Source organism: Bos taurus, chromosome 24 (genome assembly GCF_002263795.3).
Source record: "Bos taurus isolate L1 Dominette 01449 registration number 42190680 breed Hereford chromosome 24, ARS-UCD2.0, whole genome shotgun sequence".
NCBI lineage: Eukaryota > Metazoa > Chordata > Mammalia > Artiodactyla > Bovidae > Bos > Bos taurus.
The window spans coordinates 57,413,197-57,428,933 of record NC_037351.1 but is presented as its reverse complement, the minus strand read 5'-3'; the positions used below and the strand labels follow the sequence as shown (position 1 = coordinate 57,428,933).

General features: G+C 44.5%; 1 protein-coding gene across 15 annotated transcripts in view; it reads right to left on the bottom strand.

Moving 5' to 3' along the window:
• NEDD4L (NEDD4 like E3 ubiquitin protein ligase) overlaps positions 1-15,737 on the bottom strand; it is a 386,984-nt gene that overhangs the window by 121,692 nt on the left and 249,555 nt on the right. The window contains exon 1 of one of the 15 annotated variants that reach the window (XM_024984475.2): positions 1-15,737. This exon is cut by the window's left edge and continues 22,536 nt beyond it. The exons of the other annotated variants lie outside the window; for them this stretch is intronic. The gene's annotated coding sequence lies outside the window, so the exon portion shown is untranslated. 15 annotated transcript variants of the gene reach the window in all.

Genomic DNA, 15,737 nt, shown 5'->3' with positions numbered 1-15,737 from the left:
CGCGTCGCCGAGGGCATCTCTTGCTTCGGGTCCCGTCGCCATCAGCAGCTGCCAGAGCAGGAGGACGGGCTCTGACTGTGCGTGGCTGACTCACCCCGAGAGGCGCGTGCTTGGCAGACGGCATGCAAGACACACTTTGGTCTGCTCACAATCTTATTTTAAAAGCACCCTGAAGAGCAGATTACTGTCTTCAAAATGCTAAGAATTCCATAAACGGAGCAGTCAGGCTCAACCTTTTTCCAACCCAGACCTGACGTCTCGTTGGCCTCGCACACAATCAGCAGTTCCTGAGACTGAAGCTGCTCACTCCTCCCTCGGCTCCTCAGCCCCTCCCAGCAGAGCCTTCCCAGGTGCAACTCAGAGTGAGGAGACCAGGGCCAGAGCCTTGAATCTGAGCTAGTTTATTCACAAAGCAATCACCCGTGAACACTAGCCATGTGTTATCACATTTACGTTGGGAAAACATTCACAATGGATAGAGCTCTCATCCCTGCAGCAACGTGGGTCACTCATTCATTTATTTTTACAACTAATCTAGACAAAGGAATATGCAGACTGACTCAGTGGTACTGCAGCAGGAAAGTTTCAACTGACAGAATAAAATAGCAATTCTGATTATAACCATACCTAAACCCAGGATATGGTGCCTAATTATAGGCCTGTTCTTTTGTCAGAATACGTACATTTGTACCTCTGGATGCGTGGTACAAGGAATCATGCTGAATTTACACTGAGAACACAGCATAACAGGAAAATCGAATGCCTGATACTTCAGTTTTTCTAACTGGACCCAGCACAAATTGGTTAGTTCGCCGAGCTGCTCAGTTTTTAGGTAGCAAGTTAGTAATATTTATCTAGACTGCAGAGAAAGTGATATAATGGATGTTCGACATTTAAACACATTTTCACTGGGACCTCAATATTAAAAGCACCCTCAGTGGTGCTGTTGGTATATATTTGGTCAGCATCTGTTGCTGGGCCTTGAAAATAAAAGTCAATATTTAACCGAAACTTACTTTATTTTGCCAACAGCAAAAGGGAGGTCTTAAGAAGACGATACACTAAACTGTAAAACACAGTTAAACCCCTAAGTTTTCTTCTTCCCTCATAAAATAAAATTCTGTAATAAAACTCTTACTAAATCATGTCAATACCCACCTCACAGCCTTACATAAACTGTCTGATACTTGTCTCCACAGTTTAGTGCTTTAAAAATTTTACTGCACAATATGAAATTTTATGGTTGTAGTCTCTTAAACTAGGAGACTACTTATAATTATTCATGTTTCTGTTTTGTGTACTAAAAAAAAAGTCCTACAATTAAAAGTGAGGAAGAAAACAGAACAGAAGCCGATGCTTTCTGTCTCTTGATGGTTTGGCACACAGATGTGTTCTCTTTAGTTATGAAACCTTAAGGTATGTCACTACATTTTCCACAGTGAACCCTGAGATAAGAGGTAACATGAGCCTTCTCCACGGCCCACTACTAAATTTTTCTCAAAGTTGGTAGAAGAACAGCAAGATTTCAGTGAGAACTACTGGGTGGGCAAATTAGGCATGGATGACCAAAGCTCTACGGTAATTTGACTTTAAAGCTTATTTGCTTGTAATACTTGAGATCATGCTCAGCTGTAAATGAAGCTGGAGTACGAACTAGGCACATGATAGGCACATGACTTCTTGTTTTGTTTTGTTAATGGCTGTCAGAGGACTCGTCCCACCATCTGTGTTAGGCAGAGCAGGCGGGCTCTGCCCTGAGCTTATTCCTTGCTCTTCCAAGTAAAACACAGGCCTGAGCACGCACATAGCTGATGAAAGGACACTAAGCAGAAACCCTAACCCAGGGACTCAGTCGTCTACCAAGCCCAGGGTTTTCTATTTGACCAAACATTACGCATAAGGAAGCAAATGGAAGTTTGCGCTATGAAACTCTTTTTAGACCTCATTTTGCAACACTCTTTATATAGCAAAGATTTATGAACAGCCAGAGAACATGAAAAGCAGTGTGAATGAACAGAGGTTTAGATTCTGCTATGTAAGGTCAGGACACAATTACTTCAATTTATTCAGAAACGTAGTATAGACATGAAGTCATGATCATGAGGGCAAATTCACCCTTCAGGATCCCTGTAGGACCCTTGCCCACAGTCTCACTCTGTGGACTCCGTGGGCAGGAAGCACATAGTACAGGAGATATGTATATTCCACTTTCTTCTTATGGATTTATTTTACATAAACTTATTTCCACTCCATATTTTAAACACAATTACTGACCAAAGCCTTGTCCTCTATTTGTAAGTCAAGCATGCAGTTGTCTGAATTCCTTGGCCGAAGGCAAACAAAAATAAATGAGACTGGAATGTCAGGCTGGCTTAAGAGCTGCCTTTTTGATCATATAGACCTTTATTAAGCTCCTTATTATTTGTACAGGAGAAAGTTAAATGAGGCCAAAGTTATACAAACTTGAACAATGTCAAACTAGAAGTGTCCAGTAAAAAAAGTCAAAGAAGAAAATGTCTTAAAATAGCTTTTAAGTTCTTCAATTAAATATTATCAGCACACTTAATTCCTTCTGTGTAAATGTTAGCCTCCAGGTGTTCATTCTGGGTCGATAAAAAGGTTATCATCATTAAGGTCACAGAACAATATTCTCATACATGCTTGGCCTTTTGGGAAAATCTCTACTGGCCACCACACACGACCTCTGAATCACAGAAATTTCCAAACGCAGGCGATGCACATGAACAACAGCTCACGCTGTCATCACCGCAGCTCCGATGTCCAGCAAAGCCCCAGTGGTGTCCTGCATTTGACTGTTTACCCAAACTGACCCGTCTGAATTAGCAGTACCGTGGGCGATGCATCAGCAGTCAGGTCAACATTCCAAGTTGCTGGGATTATCAGTACCTTCAGGAAATCCTCAGTGTGCTAGGCTTTACTCTTCCACATACCAAAAGAGTTTGTTTTCTATTGTCACTATATCCACAAGATAAAGAGTATGGGCTGTATAAGGACTGTGCGCTATTTTCATAAGGTGCCCTTCTCTTTAAGACACTGTCCACTGACGGAGTTTGTGACCGAGTTAAACGCAAACACATGAACAAAGCTGAAAAGAACACAGTATATTATATAAAGTAGTTTTTAGGTACTTTATATAAAAAGGACAGCACTTTTTGCCGATGCCAAATTAATGTGTCAAACATGGCGCATTTACTGGAATATTGCCCATACTGTGGAACACTGAAAACCAGGGTGGTATCTCCTTACATTCGACACAACACAGCACATGTCTAGGCACAGACTCAGCAAATGTTCATCTAGTTTATTATATGGGCCTACATTATGATTTATATAGTATTTTAGAAATTCAGAATTGTCTATATAAAAGTTCTAATGAATACAACCTCTGTTCTACCCTATACTTAAATAAATATACCTGTGGTGACTGGAAACACTGATGTTGTGTGCCTAACCACGTGCATCCACATGCAAAATGCTCCAGTATTTCTGAAATATTGTATAGATAATTAAGAACTTTAAGGTATGGAAATTGTGTACAGTTACTTATAAAAGAAGTTAACTTTTTTCATAGGTGCGGAGACTGCACCTTAATAAGTAATGTCCTATTTACTGTGTAGGGCTTCCCTGGTGGTTCAGACGGTAAAGCGTCTGCCTACAATGCGGGAGACCTGGGTTCAATCCCTGGGTCGGGAAGATCTCCTGGAGAAGGAAATGGCACCCCACTCCAGTACTCTTGCCTGGAAAATCCCATGGACGGAGAAGCCTGGTAGGCTACAGTCCATGGGGTCGCAAAGAGTCAGACACGACTGAGCGACTTCACTTCACTATTTACTGTGTAAGCAGGATAAGAGCTTATTAAAACATGCTGTCTGAGTAAGATTGAAAGGGTAGGGAATTCCCTGGTGGTCCAGTGGTTAGGACCTGGCTTTTCAATGCGGGGTCCCGGATTCGATCCCTGGTCAGGGAACTAAGATCTTGTATGCTGAGTGGCATAGCCGGGCCGGGGGGTAGGGATGGGGGTAAGATGCTGAAAGAATGAGGAACAAACCCAACAGAAATTTAGTTCATCTAACATTTAATTTCTACATTCTGCTTTCATAAAATCGCTTGATTAAAAAGTTTGATTCTTGCAAAGAATCATTTGTAAGAGGAGGACAGGATTTAATATCTGTAAAACTGACTTCTCCATGTCTAGAACAAACTAGACTAGAATCTAGAATGTCTCTTAAATAAGAGTTAGAAATACCTGGTATGAATGAAAGCTGGCCATTCTATCAATTTTACAGGTAAGCTATTATCAACTGCTATCTTATTTGAGCCTGGTCTCAGATAAAGGCCTCATTGAAAAGGTAGGAAGTAACCATATGTTAGAAAAATCTAGAAGGCAAAACATGGAAATTTACCTAGTGAACTTTTATCTTAACAATCTGGACAATTATGATTGTCCAAACATTCCCAACAGACAACTCAGATTACTGAACCATCTATCCAAGGAGGAAGAATGACTCCTGATCTGCCTGAAAACAAAACAGTAACAACTTATATTAAGTCCTCTGCTACTGCTAAGTCACTTCCGTCGTGTCCGACTCTGTGCGACCCCATAGACGGCAGCCCACCAGGCTCCCCTGTCCCTGGGATTCTCTAGGCAAGACTACTGGAGTGGGTTGCCATTTCCTTCTCCAATGCATGAAAGTGAAAAGTCAAAGTGAAGTCGCTCAGTCGTGTCCAACTCTTAGCGACCCCACGGACTGCAGCCTACCAGGCTCCTCCGTCCATGGGATTTTCCAGGCAAGAATACTGGAGTGGGGTGCCATTGCTTTATTTAGACATTCACAGAAGAACTTGATAACATAAAAGGCCACTTTCCCTGGAACTGACAAATAAGTAGTCAGGTTTTTCTATTAAGTACTTTAGGCATATTTAACTCAGTTAGAGAACATGAATTTATGTAAGTGATGTTAATTCTGAGCAAATCAGTGAAAATGAGGCAAAGAAAAGGCAAAAAAGAACCAACATATAACCCAGAAAGTTACCAGGCATCTTCACAAACACCCTTGCTAAATTTCTTTCAAGGTGCATACGTGCTAAGAAGCTTCAGTCATGTCTGACCCTTTGTGACCCTATGGACTGTAGCCAGACTCCTCTGCCCGTGGGATTCTCTAGGCAAGAATACTGGAGTGGGTTGCCACGGCCCTCTCGAGGGAATCTTCCCAACCCAGGGACTGAACCCACATCTCTTACATGTCTTGCATTAGCAGGCGGGTTCTTACCACCAGTGCCAGCTGGGAAGCCCTCTTTCAAGGTGTGGGCTGAACAATGAAAACAGAAAGACGTCCAAGGTTTCCAAGAAGAAGGGAACTGAAGTTCACCAAAATGACTCTGCCATATCTAGTAATGTGATCATGGCTGGATTAAGGATATTTAAAGGGGCCCAGAATTAGATCGGAGAAGGCAATGGCACCCCACTCCAGTACTCTTGCCTGGAAAATCCCATGGGCGGAGGAGCCTAGAAGGCTGCAGTTCATGGGGTCGCTGAGGGTCAGACATGACTGAGCGACTTCACTTTGACTTTTCACTTTCATGCATTGGAGAAGGAAATGGCAACCCACTCCAGTGTTCTTGCCTGGAGAATCCCAGGGACGGGGGAACCTGGTGGGCTGCCGTCTATAGGGTCACAGAGTCGGACACGACTGAAGTGACTTAGCAGCAGCAGAATTAGATGGAAAAGAAAAAGCAACACTACTAAGAATCAGTACAAAATTAAGATGAATCTGAAGAGATCTGATGCGCCTGAAAGCTGTTATCCAGGGAGTAAGAAAGGAAATTGGCAAAAAAATTCAGGTAACTAGAAATTAATACAAGGAGCCTCACATAACTGCCCTCTTATGACTTCTCCTGGACTTTTTCTAAAGACCAGAAATTAATGAAAAAAAAAACTACAGGTGGGTGGGGATTTAATACATCAACAGGCCAACCATACAAGGATATCATCTTGAGAATCTTTCTGTATGTGACCAAAAATTGCAGAGGAACTCTGTTATAATGAATCAGATTGTAAAGAAATGTTCACAGGCTTATTGGAAAGGGAAAACATAACCTACAGCTGTCAGGATAGCTGTGTATAAAGTTTTGGTAATTTATCATACTGTAAATTGAGTTTCTGTATTTCTTCTGTATGTAAGTAAACAAGAAGCTTGGGGAATTCCCTGGCAGTCCAGTGGTTAGGACTAGACGTTTTCACTGCCATGGGCCCTAGTTCAGTTCCTCTGGGGGAACTTATATGCCACAGCCAAAAAAAGAAAAAAATCTCACTGTGCTGAGGTCCCAAGTTGAGTTTGTGTCTGAGCCTCTGTCTGAGCTGGGCTTCCCTGGTGGCTCAGATGGTAAAGTGTCTGCCCACAAGGCTGGAGACCCGGGTTCGATCCCTGGGTCGGGAAGATCCCCTGGAGAAGGAAATGGCAACCCACTCCAGTATTTCTGCCTGGAAAATTCCATCGATGGAGGAGCCTGGTGGGCTACAGTCCATGGGGTCACGAAGAATTGGATATGACTGAGCGACTTCACTTTAAACAAGAAGCTTGAGACTAGATTCAAGAGTATTAATTTACCCTTTATCATTGAGGCAAAACATTTTCAGGATATGTCTTAACCTACTATTTTTCAGCATAGGTATATACATATATTCAGCCTTCATTTAATAAAATTCCAAGAACAAAGACGTACTATCTAACATTTGGTATGTAGGTCTTATCTTTTCAAACACCATGTGCATTTCCTGATTGCAGAGGCCATGTATTCAACTTCAGTTCCCCTCATCACAACCATTAACAGAACCAGACATATGGAAGGATGTTTAGAAATTGCTAATGACTCCTCTGATATGAAAAATGCAGCGAGCCACTCAAAGCTAAAAGCCATTGTGTCCAAAACAGTCTTTCCAATGACTTAAGTTTCACGTTTTGCTTCCCTTACTATACAGCTACCCAAGCCAATTCAGGGAAATTGTAAACAAAAGTGAAGTGATAATTTATATAGAAAGAAAAACTGAAGCAACGCATCACAGTTGTTTGAATCAGCATCAAGAGTGAAGCAAGAAGGCTGATGAAGACCTGCTCATTTATGACAGGAGTGAAGGGCTTCACCCGGGAGTATGTGCAGGGCTACTTGAGCAGAGCAGCTAATGGTTCTACTGATTGTCTGTACAATCGAACAGAGCGAAAATGGAAACGCACGTCAGCAATCAACTCAAGTAGTCATCTGGTTAAAGAAGAGAAAACATTCTACTATCCTTGGTGTATGATAATCCACTGGAGATACGTGAGACAGAGGCAGGGCCCCCCTGCAAACCAACACAGTGGCATCAGGACCACAGTCCAAGTTCATGGTGAACAGAGAGGATGGCTTACTAGGACCACGGACCTCGTGCCTGGGGGAGGGGCAGCCAGGATGCCGTGTGCAGACGGTTTAAATACAATCCCAAACAACACTGCACTATCCAAAGGAAATGCTGCAACGGGGTAAGAACATCACGTTCCTTAGTTCTCAAAGCAAACAGGTTTCAGATTCCCTAAACTAAATACCCTTTTCCACTTCCCCTGACCCTAAGGTGATTATGTCACTCACTGTTCCCTGAGTAAGTCAGGGGTAGAATGGTCCTTTCGCTGAAATTTTGTGTTGAAAATCATCTTGCCATAGACCAATCTGCAGATCAATTTTCATATTAGCTTTCAAGAGAAACTCTGAAAGATGATCTTAAATTACAAAGGAACAGCTCACTGATTCTTTCCAGCTCTCGATTTGCCACTTTGACTTTTGAACTGAATTTTTAAGTCAATTTTTGGCACATTAAAACCAAGAGGTGCTTTGCAATTAAATCTCAAAAGCAGGATAAATATGTTTGCCTACAATGTTCTCTTCCAGCGAGTTCAAATTCTGTTATTACTTCTCTTCAGCAAAAGATGAACCAACTGCAGCATTTAACCCCTGAATAAAAAACTCTTTCAAAAAGTTTTCTTTGTTTATATTCATTTCTTTGGTGACTACAAGGAAACTCTGAAGTATTTGGTCAATTAGAACTGAGTATTTCAACAAGAGTTTGGGCCACATATAATTTCAGGATAACTCATGTATCCACCAAAAAGACTACAATTTACTAACTTTAATCTACTAAATTTAAAACAGTTAAAGGATTTACTAACAGAAAAGTATTTACTAACTTCATGAAGCATTTATTTTGGTGATTATGCAAACAAACAGATATGACTTGCCTTTTTTTAAAAAAGATCCAATAGGGGAGGGAGGAGGGAGGAGGGAGGAGGGTTCAGGATGGGGAACACAGGTATACCTGTGGCGGATTCATTTCGATATTTGGCAAAACTAATACAATATTGTAAAGTTTAAAAATAAAATAAAATTTAAATTAAAAAAAAAAAAGATCCAATAAAACAACACAAATCTTGACAAAAAAACAAGATACCATTAGAGCATGCATGGACTTGACTATGAATTCCACCATGCTGAAATGTCAGAATTTCACAGCACAACCATTCCGGGCGTAAAAGGGCATCAAGACTGCATTAGAGTCACGTGGATTTTTTGTGTTTCGAAATATGCCTGAGTACATCATTTCCCTGGTCTGCTGGCTTCTGAGGGGCTCTCTGAATGAGTCTGTCTACTGGAGACAGAAATCACTTTAACACCCATCCACAGGCCTCAGCACCAGAAGAACGTGGTAAGCAGAAATACAAAATCGGAGATTCACACAGTGTAGGAAGGGGAACCCTGCAAAAAGGATAACTGGGTAACCATCCAGCACCTTCTTTTCAGCACTGATCAATTAAATCCTTTGCTCAAAGCATCTACTTGGAATTTTTAAAATTATATAGCTCTTGACCCTGAAATGTACTAGCATGTGTGTGTATGTATGTATGTGATACATGTACAGAGGGGAGAGCAAGCACAAGAATTCCCTGCGACAACACACACACACACACGGAGAAACAGCAGGTCACCAGCGCCTAGAAGTGCCAGCCGGGTACCCAGCCAAGGAACGTTACCAATCACCCATCGGTTACCCGTAACTCGACAGTGCCCACAGCATTATTCTCTATGGCAACAGTGGAAAAAGCAGGTTCACAATTAAATAGAATATCCAGACACAAGGTTTAGCAAACTAGTTTAAATGGGAAGCATCAATTACATACAAGCTTTTCAGAGCAATAAAATTAAGTATTAGACAAATCATCTCTACTGAGAATAACAAGATGATGCAAAATCAGCCTGCCAAGAAGACCAGATGTTGCCCCAACAATGGAGATAAGCACTGATGGAAGCGCCTGGCATGTCTGTGGATGGACAACCGTCCCTTCCCCCATGGCTGACTGAAGTAACTCCAGCCCCCAAAGCATTTTATCCCACACAACCTTTTCCTGTATTGATAACCATGTGCAATGGTGTCATAAAGATAGATTATTCATATCACTACTATCATCCCTAAATTTCTCTTCTTACTAATACAGAGTTCCTGCGAATTTATCATACTCTTTGCTTCCAGGACTGAGACACGAGAAATGTCTGCAGAAACCTCCAGGCACGCGGCGCCAGGGTCCTCTTGGTGAGACTTCATCAGACCTTCCCAAAGTGGCCTGTGTTTTGCTCTCCCCAGTAGGTTTGCTTGTCAGGCCCAGGAAAAAACGTTTTAAACGTATACTGATGTGTGAATTAGTCTGTTAATAAGGCAGGAGGAGAAGGGGGCGCCAGAGGATGAGATGGTTGGATGGCATCACGGACTCGACAGACAGGAGTTTGGGCAAGCTCCACAAGATGGTGAAGAACAGGGAAGCCCAGCATGCATGGGGTTGCGAAGACTCGGACATGACTGAGCGACTGAGCAACAACAAAGAACCACAGACTGGGTGGCTTACCCGACAGAAATGTATTGTCTCATAGTCGAGGGCTTCCCTGGGGGCTCAGCTGCTAAAGAATCCGCCCACAATGTGGGAGACCTGGGTTCGATCCCTGGGTTGGGAAGATCCCCTGGAGAAGGGAAAGGCTCCCCGCTCCAGTGTTCTGGCCTGAAGAATTCCATGGACTGTACAGTCCATGGGGTTGCAAAGAGTTGGACACGACTGAGCGACCTTCACTTTCACAGTCATAGAGGCTGGAAGTCCCAGGTCAAGGTGTCAGCAGGGTGGGCCCGTTTTGTGGGTGGTAAAGGAGAATCCGTTTCAGGCCTCTCCCCCAAGCCTCAGGTAGTCTGCTGACCATCTTTGGTGCTCTACGGCTTCTGCTGCATCACCCTGACCTCCACCTTCATCCTCACATGTAATTTCTCCCTTGGGTTTATATCCGTATTTCCCCTTTGTTAGAGAGACACCAGGCTTACTGAATCAGGACCGATCCGAATGATCTCACCTTAACTGTGTCTGCCAAGACCGTATTTCCGAATGAGGTCACATTTTTTGTTCCTGGAGTGAGGACCTCAACATCTCTCTTTGGGGGGACACAGTTCAACCCATAACAATTAGTAATGGTGAAATGGGCAGGGGAGCTGCTTTCCCAGAAGGGACGTCTCTCAAGTCAGGCGAACGGTGTGTGGCTGGGGCGCTGAGCGCGGGGACCCCTGTAACAGGGAGGACCGTGTTATTGCCCCCAAGCCTCGTGACGATTAAGGTGGGTAAAAGGGCAGCGTCTGAGTCCTGCAGGCTCTTCTCCAGTACCCCACCTCGCCGCCTCCTGGGCAATGGCAGGCATGCCTTGCTTCTGTCTGAAGTCGCCACGGGGCCTGACGGAGCCGATGATGGGCTGTGTGCCAGCAGTGTGCCATCAGCCACGCTCCTTGCCCCACGGCAGGGACGGAGGAAGCGCAGCACCCCTATGTGCTGACGCTCGGGGGACCTCGGTGACCACACCGAGCCTTGCTCCCCTGCTAACAGATGCTGGACATCTATCGCGAGCAAAACAAATACATCAATCTTCACAGTCTAAGCCACGGAGACTATGTTGCTGCAGCACAACCAAGCTTGAGACAGATGGGATTCCCTACTTTGAGTTTATGCTCTCCGCAGTCCTTTGGGTTTCTCTTTTTTATATGTAACCAGGGGAGGGAAAGCCCATATAAAGTAACAGGCCTAAATGCAGAAAGCTACACAAGTCTGAGCCACCGGGCCCCACCCACTGAGAGCATTCAAACTCAACAGTGACATCAAAGCCTGCCAGAGAGCTAGACAGATCCAGTCCCGAGCAGCTCAGAGCAAAACTCACTTATTCATGCATTCAACCTTGCGGTGGGTGGAACTTTTTAATTTAAATCCACTGGACTGAGGCAAAATGAACTGAGTGATCTTTTATTTAATTTCAATCATTGCAATTATTGATAGTATTTCCCAAACCTTTTATTTTGCACTGAATAACTGTTTAAATTTCCTGGAGTGTAAATTTCAGGGGCATTCTAAAATCAGATTGATGAACAATGAGGCACCTAAGATAATGAGAAGTAGTTAACCCTCCTTTCTAAGAAAGAGTCCTTGCCTCCCCTCTCTGAAGGGCAGAACTGGATTTACCAGCAAACAGACAGCACTTTAACCAGGTTAGAAAACACTCCTTGTTGCCAGAAATGAGAAGATCAGATGGAAAAAGAAGTAAGTAGAAACTACTGCTCACATGGATGTACTTTCTGCTGAAATTGTAAAATAGACATGTCCATCAACTTTATGTTTCTTAAAATTCTTACTTTTAAAATTGCTTCAATAGGTCAGCTGTAATATACTAAGGGGGGAAAGGCCTGCCCCCCGCCAGACACTCCCACCTTTACAACAATTTTGCAAAGGTTAGGGGAAACTTTTATCACCTTGTTTATGAAATGTGGCTTTTCTCAACATTGTTTGTAGGCCTGGAGAGCAGGAGCGGGACTCATTCCCTAAAGATGAGAAAAGATGGTATGAGATGAGTAAGGGAAAAACCTCATGTAGAAGTTGAGAGGAAAACACGATGAGAAACGTGCCACAGAGTGGCCGGGGTCACAGAACGAGAGGCAAAAGCACTTCAGAAGGTTTCAGGACTCCCCACAGCAAAGTCAAGCTAACACATTTCCCTGGAGGTCCCACCACTGGCACTAGGGCCATTCCGTCCAGATTAAAGAAGAAAAGAAAACAAAAACTGAATTATAGCAGAGTTCAGGAAGTGGCACATAAGTGGAAAGTAGTTAATTATGAGGTAAGTCATTTTTTGATTATCCTTTAACACCAAATTTCACTGCTCATCTTTTCAATGCTTCTCATATATGTAGCAGAGAATACAAAGTGATTATCTCTGGGGGATGGGACTTCAAGGAATTCTGGTTGGTTGGTTTGTGTTTACTTGTGAATTTTCCCACGATTAATATATATTAATTGTGGTTGAATGAGGGAAAAAATGAGAAAATAATTTGAAAGGACTATTTCTCAGCTTTGTCCTCATTTTCAATTCCCTCTGCCTCTCCCCTCACCCCCACCACCCATCACCTCCCCACTGTGAGTTCCTAGTGAAAACACACCAGCAGCTTTCTAGAAAAGCTTCAGGAAGTCAGCCTGTCTTACACAATTTTTCAGCCGCCAGAGATCTCTGCCTTTTTAAACTGTTTATGTTCATGAGGTTTTTGTGGCAAGAATACTGGAGTGGTTTGCCATTCCCTCCTCTAGTGGGATTTGTCAGAGCTCTTCACTATGACCCATCTGATTTGGGTGGCCCTGCAAGGCAAGGCTCACAGCTTCACTGAATTATGCAAGCTCCATCGTCATCAGAAGGCTGTGATCCACGACAAACCTAGACAACGTATTAAAAAGCAAAGACATCACTTTGCTGACAAAGGTCCATCTAGTCAAAGCTATGGTTTTTCCAGGAGTCATGTATGGATGTGAAGATTGGACCATAAAGAAGGCTGAGTGCTGAGGAACTGATGCTTTCAAATTGTGGTGCTGGAGAAGACTCTTGAGAGTTCCTCTGACTGTAGGGATATCAAATCAGTCAATTCTAAAGGAGATCAATGCTGAATAATCATTGGAAGGACTGATGCTGAAGCTCCAATACTCTGATCACCTAATGTGAACAGGTGACTCATTGGACAAGACCCTGAGGCTGAGAAAGATTGAGGGCAGGAAGAAAAGAGGGCGGCAGAGGACAAGATGGTTAGATGGCATCAGCAACTCAATGGACATGAGTTTGAGCAAACTTTGGAAGATAGTGATGGACATGGAAGCCTGGCGCGCTGCAGTCCATGGGGTTGCAAAGAGTCGGACATGACTGAGCGACTGAACACAACAGGCCTAGGCCTATTTGTTCCTCCTAAGTCCTTTCCACATCTGGTCCCCCTAAATTGCCTCTCTGGAGTGCCCGCCAGCTCCTCTTTGTTTATTCAGATTAAACTATTAATGCTACAGCTCAGTTCAGACTTTCCCCCTTTCTCTAGCTGGTACCCTTTCCACAGCCCCTGCTAAGAAAGCCTCCCTAACCCGGCCGGCCTCACGGGTCCTCTTTTCATCACACATGAGGCCAGGCAAACAATGCCACTGTAAGCACAGAGGCACACCCAGCGCCCTGCAGACGCGCTGGAAGGGAGGCCTGTTCTCAGAGCCTGCTTCGCGGATGGAGGGTGTGGAGTCTTGCCAAGAACACTCGGCCCAGCTTAGAGGAAAGACCGAGAAATTCAGAGGCTTTCTCTCCACTCGAAACCTGTGCATTTCACAGTGTATACAATGTGGTCTCCTCTAAAGAGACTCTGACGTACGTACCACCTGGCCCTTTACAGGAAAAATCTGCTGACTCCTGGTAGAGAGCATAAAACAAACTCTTAGTAAACCAAGCAGAGTCAACCGTGTCACGTATCGCGGTCCACATTCTGCCAGAACCTGCACTGACGAAAAATCCTGCTGACACCCTAGCGAACGGCATCTACACGCCTGCTTCACCCACCCCTCCAGCCCTAGTTCTCTGCTCACCCACACACCTAACGACCTACACAGGCCGATTCACCCGAGATATTTCTCTCCTCCTCCAAGGCCTCCTGCTGGAAGGGCCCTCTCTGCCTTCGGCCCACATATTCTTCAAGACTCCACTCCCTCCTCTGTTCTTTTGCAGACTTCAGGCGATCTCGATGGTGAGAGCTGGAGCTTTTCACCCATCTCTGTCTCCCTCTTGAACTCTTACCTCCATAACTGGTACCCACTGCCTTGCATGCATCTTTTCCATACATTTTCCACTTTTAGATCTTTTCCACCTCTCCCCAGACTGGAAGCTCCCTGAGGGCAGGTGCCAGACGACTTTGAACTCCCTCACCTGAACTAATGAACATTTTTAAAGTAAAAGAAGCCCAAGTATATACTTGCTGTGTGAACAGTTGATTCTGAAATTATGTCTTTGAATTCCAAATTTTTCAGCTTCACTTGAGAAGAGACAGATATGTGGACACAGAGAGGTTTGATGGCAGAGACGGAGGGAGGGGGTAGAAGACGGGTCAGCGAGGGCCTGGCAGGGAGGGGGCGGAGGGCGTCCTGGCTGAGCCAGGGGATCAGGGTCTAGACAAGGGCATGGGACCAGGGATCGTTTGCCGGGCGATGGGCGGATGGATTCAAGAGACGCACATGGTGAGAGATGCCCCTCGGTATATGAGAGGCACTGGGGGTTAGCAGAACGTGAGAGGAGAAGATCTGAAGCTCCCAGGATAGCACTTTGGGGCAGCGATGAGGACGATGGATTAGGAGAGTCGGTCTGGAGACGCTTAACAGCCTGACCAGTCAGGTCACCACTGTCCTGAATGAGAGACTGGCCACAGCAGTGGTGGGGGCAAGTCGGGAGGGGCCCTGCAGGGGCAGAAGGGGCAGGCCCGACCACTGGCTGGGTGTGGGTGGAGCACAAGGGGCCTGCAAAGTTTCTGATCTTCCAGTGGCTTTGGCCATACTGAGAGGTCAGACCCCAGCTCCAGACCAAACTGCATTATGTACTGTGAGTTGCAAAACACACAGATTTCCAACCTGTGTAATGGAGAGACTGCCTCTGTGAATCTCATGGGCACACCTGAGCGTCAGTGCTCTCAAAGAAGTAGACAGGATTATGGACACACTGCATTTTTTTTGGTTATGAAAAAGAAAGCATACTTGATGTTTCTCCAACAACCGCTTTGCAGCTGAAAATAACTAAGCTAGGGAGAAAATATTCCCAGGTTTTCAGTTTTGAGTGAGGCATCGTTCAACATCTCAGCCTAAGATTTCTCAAAGCGGGTCATGGACCACCTGCATGGGCATCACCCGTGATGCTTATAAACACTGAAGTTTTTGACCTTAACCTACACGTAGCCAATTTAACCAATGAAGATACAACAATCATCGAGAAGTAGTTAAGTAAAGGCAAATGTTGGCAGTCTCATAAGCAGCTTTGGGAGCAAAATTTAAAAGCCACAGGTCTGAATTACCTCCTTTATAAAACCCACTGAGAAACAAGCCAAAAATGCAAACGTAACCAATGAGCTGGCCAATAGTCAGTATCTAGCAATTACTACTGGATGACGACAACTGTCATTAACAAGTCGAGATCTACCACGTGAACAAGAGGCCTGGTCCCCAACCCTTCTTTTCACTGCTGCCAGGCTTCCCGAACCAATCTGACATGCCCAGAGCAAACGACCCCAGCCACAAGCTCCCCACCCCCAGGACCCTCAGCCTAGAGCCGGCTTTTCTCTGCTGCGT